The sequence below is a fragment of the Ursus maritimus genome, unplaced genomic scaffold, assembly GCF_017311325.1.
Source record: "Ursus maritimus isolate PB19 unplaced genomic scaffold, ASM1731132v1 scaffold_20, whole genome shotgun sequence".
NCBI classification, from domain to species: domain Eukaryota; kingdom Metazoa; phylum Chordata; class Mammalia; order Carnivora; family Ursidae; genus Ursus; species Ursus maritimus.
This window is the reverse complement of record NW_024424453.1, coordinates 13,347,131-13,362,588: the sequence shown is the minus strand read 5'-3', so window position 1 is coordinate 13,362,588 and position 15,458 is coordinate 13,347,131. Positions and strand designations below refer to the sequence as shown.

Below are 15,458 nucleotides of genomic sequence, written 5' to 3'. Positions count from 1 at the left end.
GAGCCGAAGGCAGATGCTTAACCGCTGTGCCACCCAGGCGCCCCTGGAAATTTTTTTTTAATGTTATTTGAAAGAGAGAATCCAAGAGTGAATTGATTTAATACACCCAGTGAATAAGGACTTATCTCTAAGAGATAAATAATACAGAGGCTAAGATTGTGAACTATACAGAGTAGAAATTCCCGGATTCAGATCTGGCCTCCTGTACTTACCAGCTGAGTCTGGCCAAAATATTTTAACTCATTTATTAAATGAGAATAAATCTCTGTATTCCATACAATTATTCTAAGAATTCAGTGAGGTAAAATACTCTCAGAGCATTAGTGCAGTGCCTAACGTGTGCAAAGCTCTCAATAAATGTCAGTAATTTTTAGACACTAGAAAGGCGGGTAACTATGGACAGAAGTTGAGATCTCTTACCACTGCTCCCAACCCCAACCCACTCCAGTATATCTAGGTGACTTCTCCATGTCAGTTTTTAAAGTTCTACCTTTTTCTTTTGAATAGTTGCACAGTATCCTATTGAAGGAAAGAATCATGTTGAAACCATTTCCTGATTGATGGATTTTGGATTATTTCATATTTTCGTCGTGATTATAAACGTCTCATACCTTCTTTCCTTGCTCCCTCATTCTTTGCCCTCAAAACTTTGAAGGTTATATTTTGAAGTTGGTCTTCAGTTCCACTGCTATAATTGTTTCTGTTGTTTTGCTAACATTTGTCTGGTGGGGTATGAGGGAGGGTTTGGACTCACTTGGTGTAAAATTAAATAATTACGGCGCATGCTGTCCTATGTTTTAAAGAACTGAACTCTTCATCAGGGTGCGAGGGGGTGTGTTTTAGCAGAGAAGAAAGAAGAAGCTAAGTTTTCTTACTGAAAACTTCAAATGGCCAGTCTCTCAGAAATTCGAACCTAAACTCATTAGTTGGTATGTAATTGTATAAAGTGCTCATAACCCAGTATGGAGGGTTTTCTCATTTATATTCAGTGGAATGCTTTTCCCCTGAAATTGTTCCTGCTCAAATTGCCATTTAATGTATGTGTTTAAAAACTTCTCTCAGTTCATAATCAATGCTGGGAAGCAGGAGTCTCTTACGTGGCCTTCTGCCTCCACACCCTTCTCCCCATACCACCCCAAGGCCTCTTCTCCAGCCAAGTCCAAGAGGGACCTCTGAGAATACAAGTTGTGTCTTGGTGCCCCTTTGCTCAAACCACTCAAGGAAGTGAAAGAGTGCTTCCTTTCACACAGTAAAATCCAGACTTTGATCATGGCCTGAATGGGCCTCTATTACTTGGCTGACACCTGCCCTGCACCTGTTCCCTGACTTTATCTCCTGGGTTCCCTGCCTCCTTCTGTTGTAGCTGCATTGGTCTTCTTGCTATTGCTGGCCCTCCTCCAACATGTCAACCCATCTAGTAGGCTTTGCTTATGCCTTTCCTCCCGCCTTGTCTCCCTTCCTTATTTCATTCAGGTCTCTGTTCTTATTTCTCATCTTCATTGTGATCGGTCCTGATTGCCCCATCCACTGGGCACTCTGCCTGTGTCCAGGCCCCGTTCTTCTCAGTGGTTCTTCATTGCAAAGCTACTCATTATGCTGTGTTACTTGTTTAGTGTGTGTCTTTGCCCAGGATTATGAGCTTCTGAAGTCAGGCTCTTTGTCTTATTCAGTGCTGTGTCTCCCAACAGCTGGAATAGTGCCTGGCACAAGGGAAGTACTCAATAAATACTTGTTGAACTAACGAAGGAGGGAATAAAGGAAGGGAAGATACCTGTAGAATATAATGTATGATGGTCTATTTTGAGACTTTAGTCTGAATATTGATCACAGAAACCAAGAGTAAATCTGACTTTTTTAAAAGTTCAGAGAAACTGTCAGTCATTCGGCTTCTTTTTTAGAGGATCGCCCTGTAGTTTCTGAAAATTTTTGAAAAAGCTAAACTGCCGTGGATTGATTTCTTGCCTTTGAGCACCACTATTTTCTATTTTTAAATTTCATGTTTGTATTTATATCTTCTATCATGAAAGCCCTTTCGAGTCTTCGTTGTCACCCGAAATGCCCGCTTGCAGATTATTCTCTTCTATGTCCCTAATCCTCGTTCACATCAGTGATGGCAGCTGTATGGTATGTCCAGGGTTCCCCTCCCGAGGAGAGTAGGAAGTGGACAGCTGGCTCATTATAAGAACATCATTCTGTATGAGGAGGAATATGCGCTGTGGTTTCAAACTTCTTCCTGGCTGGCTTCCGGGCGGGGCTCAGGGCTTTCCAGGGGAGTGTTTTAGGGAGGCTGACGGAGTCGTCTCCCCTCAGCCTCATCAAGACCATTTCTGCTTCTGTGTGGGATGTATTAGTGTTCCCTCTAAGATTTTGTTTAAATAGAGGTTCCTCCTGACAAATCACAGTCATGACAACTCTGCTTTGGAGGGGTCTCTGACCTTTCCAGGGAATTATGGGAGGGGTTGGAACAAGGCCTCGTGTCCCTGAGAATTGGAGGTGGCAGGCAAAGGCAAGAGCAGTCTGTCTTGGAAGAGTGTGACTAGTTCTGGTCCGAGGGGACATTTGATTGTCTGTGCCTTGAACTTAATTCCAGGAGTTCCAGCGCCCCTGGCGTAGTGTTACTTGGCAATGAACACAGGTGCCTTTGGCTTTCCTGCCATCTTACATTGCCCTCTTTCAGTTCCTTCTTTCTCCTTAGTGCTTCTGTTTGTGGTGCAACACAGCTGTGGAAATGTCATGCTAATGGCAGCTCCTGACACGGTGGGTTTGGGGGGGCCTCCTCTGATTTCTGTTAAATAATTAGATATCTCTTCACGGTCTCCAGTTTTGAGGCACACAGAGGCCTCTGTGAAAATGAGAACATGAACTTATGAAAGTTAAAATGCAAACAAATTTGTGAATGTGTCTGGAAATCACAAACGGAAGTAACTTTTAGGCTCATATTCACATTACCAGCCCAAATGGAAAGCAGTTTGTTGTTGAGTGAATGATCTTAACATTAAACACGGTTTGCCTGGACTTTAGACATTATTAAAATCATCTTTGCACAGTGCTCGCTTCGGCAGCACATATACTAAAATCATATTTGCACAAATACAGTTGTATAATAGTAGAGTCCTTTTTTGGGGGGTTATATTTTTTTGACTTCCATGTTATCTTAACTGTATGAGATGGGGCTGGGGAAGGGTGGGCATGTTATTTTCTTTGCATATTCTCTTACGTTCTAGCACCTTGAAGATGTTAAGTAAATGAAGGAGTGCATGAGGAAGTGATACAAACAAATCAGTGTAAAGGAATTCCAGCCCTAGCAGGCTTGGGGACTTGGCACAGGGAAAAGTCTCGTATGAAGGGGCAACTGGCTGCTTGTTAAGAAGAAAGTCAAGAGGGGCGCCTGGGTGGCACAGCAGTTAAGCGTCTGCCTTCGGCTCAGGGCGTGATCCCGGCGTTATGGGATCGAGCCCCACATCAGGCTCCTCCGTTATGAGCCTGCTTCTTCCTCTCCCACTCCCCCTGCTTGTGTTCCCTCTCTCGCTGGCTGTCTCTATCTCTGTCGAATAAATAAATAAAATCTTTAAAAAAAAAAAAAAAAAGAAAGTCAAGAGGGAGAAGGAAGAAAATGCTGTCTATGAAAGAAAAGCTATCTCCTCTGAGGCAGGAAGTGGTGTGCTCAGTCCTCACGTGCCCTAGGATTCTGTAACTTCTGTAAACTCTCTCCTGACTCAAAGTCAGTGCAGTCTCTCACGTGGTGCTCTCAATGTGATTTAAAATGGATTTTAGGGAAAATTAAGATTTACTTCATAGCTGGCATTAGTGAATTATATCAGTGCTGTAAAGTACTAGAGAACTCTTCTAATTAAATATGGTCTAGGCAGCTCATTCTAGAGTGTATTTCCTGAATGTTAAAGTTTCTTATATTCTTTAAATGAAAAGTTTATTTTGACTGTTATTGGAACCATTAACTAAACACTTCATGGAATATATGGCTTAAGACAATATTCCTTACTGGGAGGTTTTTTTGTTTTTGTTTTTTTTCCCCTGGTTTTATTTTTTCTGACCTTGGGCTGTGGAAAGAATTCTGCATTTAGGAACGCATAAAAGTAATGGAGCGCTATTAAGGGAATGGCGATAATTGAAATACTTGATGAGGAGGGGAATTTAAATGCATAACTTCACATGCAAGTAGCTAGACATGAAAACTCCTTTTCTCTTCAAAAAGTAACAATACGAGGTTTACGTGGTACTTTCTTTTCTTCTGTCTCACCCTAAATTCTAAGCAACTGTTGTTGATAGTTTTCTAAGCAATGTGAGCTTTCGAGTCTCGGGCAGTCATTGAGAATAGAGGACGTACGAGCTATAAATGAGTGCCTGGGCTCTTGTAGAGATGCACGGAGTTTTCCTGTGGTGGCTGCTCAGTTGTAGTGTGGAAACCTCAGCGCTAAGGCAGGTGATAAGAAATGAGACTTGCTAAGCAGCAAGCGTGTTTGGGCTCAGTACTGTCAAGGAAGCAGCTGCTGTAACACAGCTCTTCAGAGTAGTCTCTTCATTTCTTAGCACGTAGATTGTTTTATTGACTGCACTACTACTTACAAAATGCTCTGTGATCCCATTTAATTTGTTAATTTCTCCAAGCCCTAATAAATGGAAAAGAACTCTTCTTAATCTTGTGTTTTCTTAGTAAAGTCTCAAGGCAATAGCTTGAAACGTTTAATTTTAAGATGCGTTAGGTAATAGTCTTTATCTGAATAGCAGGAATAATTCTCTTTATGTTTTGAGTTGACATGTTTTCTAGAAGAAATACTATTAAAACGTTTTTAAAAGTCTTCTGAATCTTACAAAATAATGTGTATGTTTTAGGCTCTAGAAAATATGTCCCCTGGGAGTAATATTTTTGACATTTATTACTCCTTTTAAAGTCAGTTTTCAACAGACCTGCTGGGAATCCCTTGATTGATTTTATGGGGCCTAATTTATTAAAGAGCATCCAGTCTATAGTAATGACATAGTAATTGTTCTAATGTATATTCAAAGAGGGAGAAAATACCATAAGCAAACTGTTCTCTGTTTTCTGTGCTGGGTTAAAATGCCGTTCATAAAGAAATGGCAGGGGATTATCCCTGCCCTAGCCAAAAGCTTATTATAAGGCAGGGCCAGACCATCGCTTTCAAATGGATATTTTGTGTTGCTCTGTTGGGTCATATTCATGACTGTTCCTATCATGAATATGATAGGTTTTCTATCCAGGATGTCCCTGAGGCTGAGCATAGGCCTTTATAAGAGGCTTTCAAAATACATTTCTTTTAACCTCTGGAGGTATTTATAAATGAGTCAGCAGTGTTTTTAGATCACTTCCTCTCTGCAGAGGTGAAATTAGGAATTACCAGATGAAATAAGGAATCAAAGAAGTAATTCAAGATGGATTATATATCTAAATCTAAAACTGAAACCTGCAGCTTCTAGAGGAGAACAGAATATGCTCACACCCTTGCATAGGCAGTAATTTATTAGGATACAAAATGCACTAACCATAAAATAGAAAGTTAATTGTACCTTATCAAAATTTAAAACTTCCATTTTTCATTAGATACCACTAAGAAAATGAAAAGTAAGCCACAGATTGGGAGGAAAAATTCACAATGCATACCTTTGTTAAAGGACTCAAGACTATTTAAAGAATTTTCATAACTTAATTAAAAAAAAATGGCCCAAAGACTTGAAGAAACAATTCACAGAAGAAGATATTTGACCAGGCACCATGTGAAAAGATGTTCAGCATTGTGAGTCATCAGGGAAATGCAAATTAAAATGACGAGCTAATACTTCACACCCATTAGAATGGCAAAAAAAGAAAAAACAAAAAACAAAAAACCCTCCCCAGAACCCCCAAAACAACAAGAAGCCACAGATACCAAGAAAACTGACAATACTAACCATATACAAGGAAATGGAACAATTAGTACTTCCAGAATTTTTAGAGTGGAAAGTAGAAAATCTACTTTGGAAAGCAGTTTGGTAATTTGTAATCAAGTTAACATATAGCTAATGAGGTAGTAATTTAATTCCTTAGCTGTTTAGCTAAGAGAAATGAAAGCATACGTCCATAAAAAGACTTTTACTAGAATGTTTATAGCAACTCTATTCATAACAGGCAGAAGTTGGGACTGACCCAAATGTTCATCAAAAGATTAAAATGAGTATGGAAATTGTGGTATACTTATAGAATACCACTTAGTGATCAAGAGGAATGATACATGGCAAAAATACGATCTCAGTAATCTCGAAATGTTAAATTGAGCAAAAGAAGTCAGACACAAAAGGGGTATATACTTTGTGGTTCTATTTAAATACAATTCTACTACAGGTAAAACTAAGTTCTAGAGACAGAAATGGGGTAAGTGGACACCTGTGAGTGGAAAGAAGTATAAGGGAACTTCTCTGATGGAAATATATAATCAGGGTGGTGTTTACTTGGTGTCAAAACTCATTGAATTTGTGTTTCAAATCTGCTTTCCATTTTCTCCTATGTAGGATACACTCCAATGTAAATTAAGTTGGGGGGGGAAATTAAAGGTATAAAACTTGCTCTTAGAGCAGTAAGGCTGTTGAACGCGTTGAACGCATATTGTAAACTTCTGTGTAAATGGTGTGGAGTATTGGAAAGATGGCAGGGAGTATGCACCACAGGAGCTCTCAGAAAAGGTCAAACAGGAAAGGCTTTGTGGGCAAGAGATGGTTTATGTTGTGTTTTGAAGATGGAAATTGATAAATGTCAGAGATTGGTCATTGGAGGGAAAATAATTCCAAATAGGGCCAAGAGATCAAGACAAGAATAAAGGAAGACATATTTAGGGGTCAATAAACATATTAACTGAAGTTTTTTCCCTACTCAGTATATCCTTTCCCACCCCTCCATTGGTATGTCATTTTCCTTTTTCAAGACTCAGCCTAATTTTGTTTCTTTAGTCCACCGGATGCTTCAGTACACAGTGCTCTTTACTTTTTCTGGGCTCCTATTTTAACTCCACAATGTAGAACATAATTTCCCCCAGATTATAGCCTACGTGTTAAGTGGGTATCTTCTCAGGAATTATTTCCCGAGGGAAGATAGCTTTTCTTCCACTGCCCCAAGTGAAATTGAAATGCTGAGTCGACGATCAAATGCTAGTTAAGGTTCTTGGGATGGAGGTTTGATAAATGTGCAGGAGAGGACATTGGCTGGAGTGCAGATTTGCTACATTATGTGTGTATATTGTAGGTTTTTATATATATGAGTGGCTGTAGTTTTTGATTGTCAGCTGTATATCAGGTATTATAATAACTACAGTAGTTCTCCTTAAGTAGGTATTTTTACCGTGTTTTTACAGATAAGTAACACTGAGCAAGCAGAGATTAAGTGGCAGGGTAGAATTGGAATATGTCCCTTTGGCTTCCACTGTTCTTGTAGTCATCAAACCAGTGTACTATGTTACTGAGAAATAAGATGATGATGGTGATGACATCAGTAAACATTGACTCTACTCTGATGTCATGACAGTCATTCTTTGGGTACTTTATGCATATTTATTAATTTAGTTTCTGTGATCAGTGAGGGAAATGAGTCATAGAGTCATTGAACAACTTTATCAAGGTGATATCAGAGTAAGTGGTATGGAGTTAAGATTTGAAACCATGTAGTCTGATTCCAGAATGCATGCTCTTTGCTCTTTACTATTATACTATATTCCTTGGCTTTGTAGATTTGAGGACTGGTTGTCTCCCTTAGTGAAAGCAAGGCATACACCTTTTCTTAGGCAGGGGGGATGAATGGATATAGAAAAACTAGTGAGGCAGAATGTTTTCATGGTGTAGTTAATTTGTTAAGATCCTCCTTACTGCCATTCATCCACTGAACTTTTGTTTGCAGACTTCACTGCTATTTCCTTGCTAGGCTAAGACACACACCATTCTTTCGAAGGCTTAAGAATCTAGGTCTAATAGTTGGCTCCCAAAGGAGTCTGGAGTTGAGATCACAACGGACCCTCCAGAATGACCTTTCCATTGTAGCTCCTGTGCGTGGATATCAGGCTTATCTCCTCGTAGGAGATAAGGAGATAAGGAGTAAGTCCCTGCTGGAAAGTCCGTGCTATGTGCTGGCCTCCCCAACTCCAAGACCATTGCCTGCAGCGGTGCCTCAGGGGGACTAGTGATGTGCAAAGGTACCGTGCAAGGCCTGGTGTTCTAGGGAATTTCCCCTTGTGGCGAATCCAATAACCCAGGAATCTGTACCCAAGTCTGTAAGTATATCAACTGGATAAATGAGACCATGCAAAAGCATCATCGCTGCATACCTCCCATCTCTGAGACATCTATATGCCCTGAACAAGAAATTCACAGAAATAAGGACATGATGAACTATAGTCATATTTGACTTTACCTTTCCTCAAAGATATATTAAAACCTCAACAATATGCCATATGTGTAAAACAATCAAACTAGTAAAGACCTAAAACCAACCATTCAACACAAAACCTCAGTGCTGGTAAAGATGCAGTGAGACTATCACTCTCAACTAGTGAAACTATAAATTGTGCAGTTAAAAAAAAAAGATTTATTTGTGTATTAGAGAGAGAGAAAGAGAAGCAGACTCTCCGCCAAGTGTGGAGCTTGACGGCTTGATCCCATGACCCTGAGATCATGACCTGAGCTGAAATCAAGAGTTGGACGCTTAGGACGCTTAACTGACTGAGCTACCCATGCGCCTCATGTGCAGTTTTTACAGAAGGCAGTTTGGTAAGGTGAATTGAGACCCTTATTTACCGCTGTTGACACTGTGATTCTAGTTTAGGAAGATACTACTAAAAACAAACAAAACCCCAAAGTGCAGAGCAAGGTTGGAATTCATCAGAACATTATTTATCATAACAAAAACGGTGGAAACACTGAATGTGTCTCAAATTAGTGGGTTGTTTAGGTAAATAGTGGGCCTGTATGGGACAAGGATATTAGGGAGCTCTTAAGGATAATAACTTTGCAGAATTCTTAGTGTTATGCAAGAATGTTTGTGTTGTATGATGGATGGTGAAAAAAAGAAAGATACAAACATATGTATGTGGCTCTAGCTGTGTAAAATGAAATATTCAGAGAACAAAATCTGAAAAGACAACACTTAAAAAAAGAAAGAATCTAGGTCTGTGTTTTTCATTTTGTTTTGTTCTTTTACTCACATGGCTTCTCAAGTATTTAAAATTCTCATACTACTTGAAGTAAACTAAAAAACTGAACATGACTGGCAGTATGCTAATGTTATGGTTTATGAAGGAAAATTAGCAGACCCCTACTCAGAAAAAAAAAAAAAGGTTTTGCCACAACCCCAAAAGATTAGGCAGTAAGTGTACATTAAGTATTTTAAATTAAAATGGTGTATTTCAGGGAGATCTCCTTTTCTGAAAATGATGCTTTGTTTCCCTTTTTTGTTGTTTTAACCACCTACCTGTCTCAGTGGCATGGTCAAAGAGCCTGCTGCTGTGTTCAGACTCTTCATAGATTCAGTGATAACAAGGCAGCTAATCTTACATTTTAAGTTTTCTTTTCATCTCAGAACATATCCTTTCTCTTCCTTTTTTCACTTCTATAAAAACGGTACATGCACTGATGTTTGGAGTAGGGAAAGAGGCAGTGAGATCCTTGTGCAGAAACATAGGTAGGCAGTTTCAGAGCCAGGAAAAAGAATATTAAATGTTAGGGCCAGCTCCTAGGGTATGTAACTGAATTTTGTATCATTTTCCATATCCTGTTTTTTGTCATCAGTACATGTAGGGCTATCACCTTCTAACAAGGTTAGGTCAGGGATTCAGATCAAGTTCATAAATGTTGTTTGGCTTCTGATGAGAATAGGTCCCTTTCAAATCTCTATGAAGAAAATAAAAATCTATCTAGTACAATAAAGCATGTGCAAAGGTTGTTGTCATAACTGAGTAAGTATCATTTCTTCGGAGAAAGAATTGAAGGTGTCAAGGCTTGTCTTTGTGCCTATTAGAATGTAAGCCTCAGGAGGTCAGGGAGTCTGCTGCCTTCAGAGTTACCCCTAGCATCTAGAATCATGGGGAGCACAAGGTATGGAATCAGTGTTTACTGAACGAATGACTGAAATTTGTCTAGAATGAGAAGATTTCATTTACCCTCTGTAGTAGGGTGGAAACATTCCTTAGGTGAAGCCTTTGGTGAGCTCATCCCCCAACCATTGACCTTAGGGCTGAACTCACTGGGAAGATCCTGTAAGCAGTGGGTTGGTATCTCTCCCACAATAAAAGAAAACTTGACATGTTGCAACTCTGCTTAGTGGGAATTGTCACTATAGTCTAGTAACGTGATAAAAATAAGTGTGTGTCATCGTGGAAAATTGAAAATCAGATTCTTTGTCCAAGTGACCACATCAAAGTGCACAGTCTCCTTTGGGTCAAGCCTGAGCAGCCAAATAGCTAGCTGATCTTTTTCTCTTTGAGATCTTGACTTTAACAACAGATGTTACGTAATTGAGTAGAAGCCACCACCCCTCTGTGATTATTTTCTCATCTGAGAGATGAAGGGTCAGAACATCGTGTCGGAGACCTTTGATGCTTTTCAGAAACAGCAGATGGAAGACTTCAGAGTTGAATAAAAAAACAGCAATTTAATTTAGGCCGTGTGAAGACAAAGGATTTCAAAGGAATAAAAAATTGATCAGATCCAAAAGCATATGACCAACATTTTACTTTGCCTTTAAAAGAACAGTGAAGTGGGAAGCTTTGTGGCAAACTTGGTTTTTTGGGAACTAATATAGCTAAGGTATTACTATAGAAACAAGGCTAGTAAATTACCTACTAGGCTTGTATTTTTCTAGGGTGCTAGTTGGGAGAAGAAAACTCTCTGTAGAGGAGCCAGAATATTTAGTTAAAAGGATTCGAAAGATATGATGGAGGAGACTTGATCCCATTTCTACTCAGGAAGCTTGGCATTTCATATAGTATTAGTGGGTAATTTTTTGTGAAGATAGGATACCTCTACTGAAATTGGTTTCTCTAGACTTGTCCCCTAGATTTTTATGAGGCAATGAATTTTTCAGCATTCAGGGACTCTGTGGGTTTAGTACTAGAATGTAGCAGCAGACTTGAAGCAATTTGAAATCCCAAGTAGTAAATAGAGCCCGACCAATGAATCAGTCCCTTTTGTAGTATTTAATCTGAAACGTAAGGATGACCATGTAATTTATTGTCCAAACCAGGACACTTCTGAAGTAGGAAGTGGGGGTGGCGTACTATTTACAGTTATGCCCGACCCTGTCCCAGGATGTACGGTCCTTTTACCCAGTGGAATTCAAAATTGAATGTGCAGCAGATTACCTAGAGGGCTTGTTGAAACACAGATTGCCAAGCTCCACCCCCAAGGTTTCATAATTCAGTAGTCGTGGGGTCAAAAATTTGCATGTCTAACAAGTTCACTGGTGATGTTGATGCATCTTGTCTGGGAACTACACTTTAAGAACCACTGGTCTACCTAAAAAGCCTTGGCACTCTTATGCTGATGATGTAATTTTCATTTGAAAGAAATTCTCCTTATTGTCCAATAGTGCTCTATTCCAGAGCCTCTGCAAGTGAGGGTACCCATAAGGAGGATGGCAGAGTAAGCTTGTGTTAGCTTCAGCCTCTTACCTCTGGACTGGTGTGTTCTTGGTATTCCAGAGACTGTTCATGTGGGGAAGTTGAGACAACTCAGTTAATGCCAACCTAACTTTCATGGCAATGCCGAAACCAGATGAAATAAATCTCACTTCTGGTTTCTTAACAGAGACAGAGGATCAGGAAGCCTCAACACCTAAATTCACTCTAGAGGCAACAGTATTCCTTTGTCCAGCAGTTTACTCCAGAAGCATCTTTGATCTAATGGGAAATACCTTGCCCCTGTTCTCTCTCTCTCTCCCCGCCCCCTTCCCCTTTCTGCTCCCCCGCCCTCCTTCCTTCCTTTTTAAATTTTTCTGATCAAAAATAATGTCATGCCTAACTGTGTGGGGATAATATGGTGGTTTTGCTTGTGAAGCATTTATTCATTATTTTGCCCTGTCATTAACTGGTTTAGATTGTAGACAATGTTATTAGTAAGGCAAATGTGAATGTGGGGTTCAGCTATAAAAGTGGGGACCCCCAGATAAGCAGCATCAGCTGGGAATTTTATATCAGGGAAAGGGACTCAGGGAGCTTGGTAGCCTGGCCTCTTAGAGGGTAGTTACTTAGTACCTTGTTGCCTAGTGTACCCATTAGCTATTTTATTTTATTTTTATTTTTATTGTTTTTATTTTTTTTAATTATTTTATTTTATTTTTTTAAAGATTTTATTTATTTATTTGACACAGAGAGAGACAGCCAGTGAGAAAGGGAACACAAGCAGGGGGAGTGGGAGAGGAAGGAGTAGGCTCCCAGTGGAGGAGTCCAATGTGGGGCTCGATCCCAGGACTCTGGGATCATGCCCTGAGCCGAAGGCAGACGCTTAATGACTGAGCCACCCAGGCACCCCCCATTAGCTATTTTAAAGTGGCCCCTCTCTCCTTCCCCCCAATTCTCTGACTTTGAGAAACTTTCTTTTTCTATCGCTGCCTCTTCCCCCCCAAGTTGTATTCTGTTTAAAGATGTCAGGCATAATTGTAATTTATGTTTCAAGTATAACTTGCCCCCTAATATCTGTGCCTGGTACTGGATGGAGCATTCTTATAGCCGGAGAAATATAAATACTATCCTACAAATACATGATTGAGGAGAAAGTAGTTGGGGAGGAATTTTAGGACCTGCTGATGAGTGATTTGGAGGAGGGTGGAAGGGGAGGGAGCAGGTGTGGCAGTGGTAAGGTTGGCTTGACTGAAACCCTGTGGCCTCAGGAGCTGCCATGAGTGGGCACACGGAGTACAAGTGCCTTCTGTGTGCCCAGAGGGCTCAGGCTCATAGAGGGCTCAGGCTCATGGTCCGGAGAGTTACGTCCTCTCTACCTGCTTCCTCAAGTGGAAAAGGGGCAGTATAACATTTCAGCAAACAGTAATTCTTTCTCCATACCCTGTCTACTTCCCCTTATTGGGTCTTGATGCTCTCAGTATCTTGGTGTCCCCTCATTTCTTCCTTACCGCACTGTAATGGACATGATAACTTTGAGTTTTTGTGTCGATTACCGGGTAGGGGTGTGTGTGTGTGTGTGTGTGTGTGTGTGTGTGTGTGTGTGTGTGTGTGTACTATTATATGTGTATTTATAGATTTTATTGAAGTATTGAAGCAATTTATATATATATATATATATATATAAATATATTATTTTGGTATTTTATGGTGAGTACATTATGTATTCTTTTTTCTTTTTTTTTTCTTTTTTTTAAAGATTTTATTTATTTATTCGACAGAGATAGAGACAGCCAGTGAGAGAGGGAACACAAGCAGGGGGAGTGGGAGAGGAAGAAGCAGGCTCCCAGCAGAGGAGCCTGATGTGGGGCTCGATCCCATAACGCCGGGATCACGCCCTGAGCTGAAGGCAGACGCTTAACTGCTATGCCACCCAGGCACCCCTCTTTTTTTCTTTTTAACTTACCAGTGATATTTTAGTTTTTTTTTAAGTGCTGAAGACTTTGTTTCAAGTCTGTTTTAACAAGATGAATATGTAAACTACAATGTGTGCGGGAGTTTATTTTTTTTTTACGTGTGATTTTTTTTTTTTTTTTTTTAAAAGAGGTGGGGTAGGGCAGAGGGAGAGGATGAGAGAGAATCTTAAATAGGCTCCATGCTGGGCATGGATGTGGGGCTGAGATCATGACCTGAGCCGAAATCAAGAGTTGGATGCTTAACCGGCTGTGCCACCTAGGTGCCCCCCTCCTAATGTGATTTTTTTTTTAAGTGTACTTAAAAATATATTTCTGGACTAGATGAATTGCATGACATTGGTTGAGTATGCTCACAGTGTGGATCTGTGTTAATTTCCCTGTGTGTAACTTAATTTCATAATGTTTAAAGTATTTGAAATAATTTAGCTGATTAGCCATAGACCATAATAAGTAGCATAAAAACTCAAATTTTTGCTCTGCATAGGAGAGATGTTTTTGCAGCTTATAATTCTCTTTAAAGGCAAATAAATATCTTATAAGGTATTATGAGGGTTAATTTATCCCAATAACAACAAGATAAAAGCTTTTACCTATATATGTACATATAGGGAATAACTGTATGTCTAGGCACACATGCAACTGTAAACAAAAGCATTCACACTTCCTTATAAGTATTGTAATAATTGATTTTATAGTTTTTAGAGGCAATTTCGATACACATTTACAAGATTTTACAATGTTTATCCTGGATAAACACCTTTTTGGCATTTTCTTTGATATCTCTTCTTCACAGATATATTTTAACAGCCACAATTGGAAATCCTAAGTAGTTATCAATGATAAAATTTCAGATTTGAATCCCAAACTCAGCGTGAGCAAATATAATCCCATAGCAACCAATTACAGTTCTCAAACAAAAAGAGAATGGGGATCATCCAGTGTTGCTGGGCACTGTTGCTGCCCAGCTCACAGATCCTTTCTGTTCTACTGCACCATTCACACATGCTCACGTGCTCTGCTGGCGAAGCTGTCTCCTTACCTGCCTGTCGCCCTGCGCCTGCGAGTTAAACAGCATCCATTTCAGAATGTCTCAGGGTACGCTCCAGATTAAGACTGTTATACAGAGTTCCTGCTCGTCTTCAAGAGCAGATGAAAATCAGGAACTTGACAGAAACCACAAAATAATCGGTCTCCTGTCACTGCTCAATTGGTCAGTCACAACTTACTCAAGGCTGGGAAATGGAAACAGAGAGATGTTTGGATCTCTGTGGGTGTCAGGCTGACCTCTGTGCTAGCTGCTGCTTTTCCTTCAGTGATCCAAAAAAAGCTTGCCCCCACCCCCGCCCCTTCTTGAAATTTTCTACTACTTTTTTCAACGTCACCACAACATTTGGCAAATGAACAGCCAGGCATCAATCCAAAGAGCTTTTCTTTGTAAACTCCACATCAACTTGTGATGGTACAAGGTGGAGAATGGACAGTGAGCAAGGGAGGCAGGTAAGAGGTGTTTCTGCCTGAAAGCCCCTCCTAGGAAGAAACAGCAGCCGTGCAGTGTAACGCACTGTTCACATATAGGTGGGAATTGGGGCTGCCTGGAGATGCAGAATTAGCATTTGAGTAAATAAGCGTTTTGACATCAGCGGCCACGTCTGTTAGATAAGAGGTGCTGCCATTGCCACTTTTTTTCCACATTAATTTTTCCATATTTGAGCATTACCGACAAATAGATTGTGAGTAGTACTTCCGTTAAACTCATCATTTGTTCGCCTCTTGCTTAGTTTGTGCTGCTTATGTTACTGTTTTGAAAGCAAGAGGCACGAGCTGCTTCCTATTTTTAGTTCGAGTTATATCGTATAATTTGTCATGTCCTGAAGAG

The 15,458-nt window shown here is 40.0% G+C and overlaps 1 protein-coding gene across 2 annotated transcripts in view; it reads right to left on the bottom strand.

Annotated features, from left to right (window-relative positions):
• P2RY14 (purinergic receptor P2Y14) overlaps positions 1-15,120 on the bottom strand; it is a 56,106-nt gene extending 40,986 nt beyond the window's left edge. The window contains exon 1 of one of the 2 annotated variants that reach the window (XR_005836540.1): positions 14,622-15,120. The gene's annotated coding sequence lies outside the window, so the exon portion shown is untranslated. The remainder of the gene's footprint in view (positions 1-14,621) is intronic. The other variant, XM_008707095.2, reaches the window with a different exon arrangement.
• Between the last annotated feature and the right edge of the window lie 338 nt (positions 15,121-15,458).